The 2500-nt window shown below is 44.7% G+C and overlaps 1 non-coding gene across 1 annotated transcript; it reads left to right on the top strand.

Annotated features, from left to right (window-relative positions):
* The first annotated feature begins 1216 nt into the window (after nt 1–1216).
* On the top strand, nt 1217–1371 carry LOC143307422 (5.8S ribosomal RNA). Its single transcript, XR_013064568.1, has one exon. It is a non-coding gene; the product is annotated as a 5.8S ribosomal RNA (ribosomal RNA).
* The last annotated feature ends 1129 nt before the right edge of the window (nt 1372–2500 follow it).

Raw genomic sequence — 2500 nt, 5'->3', positions numbered from 1 at the left:
AAAACTGTGCGACCAACGGCGCCAAAGAGCACGACGCCGGACCATTTCTCTCTGGCTGATGTGAATGGAAGTAAAAGACGCTTGCGTGAGGTCTCTCGACCTTTATCTCTCTAACTTATACTTATGGGTCGTCGTCTACTTGATCGGGTACAAACAAGTCGTAAGAAACAAACAAACAAACCACAAAAATACAAGTCGTAAAAAAACAAACTTCTGTTGGTTAACCTACAATATGAAGGATCGAAATGAAAGAAGGATCATATTATTACAAACCGAAAGTGAAGGATCATTAAAATTGAAATACAATATATATAAATATATAAATGTACCCGTCGTTGCGACACCCTAGTTAAATGGAAAGATATAAAAAAGAGAGAAAAGGAATACAGATGACCCGCCGTCTGATCTTTGCTAAATGATCTGGCATCACCGGAGTTTTTTTGGTCCGTGTTGCGTTCGCTCTATTCGAAATGAAACTCGCGGAGGCGAAGAATTGTTAAAAGTTTACGAAGCGTCTAGGAGTGGTTAAAACTGAGAGAGTTGAAACTACGATGTATTAGAACGAGCAACCGTCGAAACTTTGTTTTCGCGACGTTCTTTTCGTCGCTCTCGTCCCCACGCTCCTACGCTTTGGTTGTTTCTTTGCCATCCGTGTTGCGATAAAAAGATTTCTCCATTGTCCAAAAAGGACGGATCGAGATTCCTCTTTCGAGAGGGAGAGAGAGGTACTTGCGGGTAACCTGGAATCTACGAAACACGCACCGTGGTAAGATTCGTGCGTCCGCCTGATCGATGTGTGTTGTTTACGGACCGGCTGAGAAGCGACGATAGCGAGTCTTTGAAAAACTATGTGTCCATTAGTTAGACCGATCGTCGCCGGCCGTGTGTCTGTTCGAATCTCGCAACCCACGATTCAGCGACAGGACGCGCGCTCGCATTCCTTGTGTGCGTTCGTACTTTTCAAGGTTTTTAAATGTACTTTACGCCCGACCGTCGAGAGGAGCGTGCCACTGGGCGTTTCTCCGACGGTTTCCGTCCTTGGACGCGATCGTGTCGTCAACGATCGAACAAACAAACAAATACGTTGGCGACGCCCGAATTCGCTCTCCCGCACGCGCCGGGTGGGAGAGTGATGTGGGTATCGAATGTGATGCGTGTTAATAATGAAAATAACACTCTAAAGATCTAAAGAGTTTGAAATACAAAATTTTACGATTACCCTGAACGGTGGATCACTTGGCTCGTGGGTCGATGAAGAACGCAGCTAATTGCGCGTCAACGTGTGAACTGCAGGACACATGAACATCGACATTTCGAACGCACATTGCGGTCCACGGATACAATTCCTGGACCACGCCTGGCTGAGGGTCGTTTTCTTAACAAAAGACTGCTTGCGTTTGCTTCTCGAAAAAAGAGTAATTCATTTCTTTCTAAACATCTCGCCGTCGTTCAACGAAAGTAGAACGTTTCGGAGCGGGATTATCGAACGAAATTGAAAGAATGAATGAACGATAAACAAAGAAAGAGTCGCAACGTACGAGCGATAGTTGGGCAGTTCGTCGGCGTTTGTCGTGGAAACGATGTGACGAAAATCGCAACCGATACACTAAATGCAGGCCGTTAAAGGAGAGAAACAAATTTCGAAATATCTCTTCGAACTAGCGCAAGTGCGTCACGGCGCGCGAGTCGTTCGTTAAAATTTATAAACGACCGCCCGTGAAAGCACCGAGTTCTCGGAAGATAATCTATAAAGATTCTCCATCCTGCTGGAAGTTATCGGATCGGCGCGATTGTTCACTTGTAGAAATCCACGCTCCCGACGTTGCCAGAAACGATATTTACGAAAGGTGTGTCAAAAATAAACGAAAGAAGCTCTCCTATAAATTTAGAAAAAGCAAACGAGTGAAATGTTTGAGATGATAATTTGCTGAAATGCAAGCTCGAATAGCCCCAGGGTTTCGAATGATTCCCCGCGCTTTATACATCTCTCTGTTTACAAACGGTGTATAAATGAAAGATCGCTTCAGATGGGTCGTCGCTGTTTGACGCGCGATGCTGTTCCTTTTTTTTTGTCTGTCTGTGCGTTTAGCTTCGCTAAACAAGTTAAATGGTTAAAAAGCGTCGAAAAAGCGAATACACACGCGACAAGACAAATCTAACGAGTAAAGGAACGCTCCGCTCCAAGATAAAAATGGTTGTTTACAATCAATACAGCGTTTCGGTACCCCTGATCGTAGTCTGAAACTGTGTAACAAAAGAGAGGAAAGCGAATGGTGAAGGAACTTCGAAGCCTCCGTGGCGTGGCTAGAACTTGTGATAAAAGTATGTTTGCAGCAATTATGCATGCTCCCGTTAAAACAGCATTTCAATGTCTCGCATGGCTTAAAGCTCTAGGAGGCTTCAACATTTAGAATACATACGGACTACTTCGTTTGTTAAAGATAAGCGAAGACCGCGCGACCATCGCTCGGTCGTCCAGTCCTCGAAAGTTTTGTTGCGT

Source organism: Osmia lignaria, unplaced genomic scaffold (genome assembly GCF_051020975.1).
Source record: "Osmia lignaria lignaria isolate PbOS001 unplaced genomic scaffold, iyOsmLign1 scaffold0054, whole genome shotgun sequence".
Taxonomy (NCBI): Eukaryota; Metazoa; Arthropoda; class Insecta; order Hymenoptera; family Megachilidae; genus Osmia; species Osmia lignaria.
The sequence above is the reverse complement of the archived record's forward strand: the minus strand, read 5'-3'. Positions and strand labels throughout refer to the sequence as shown.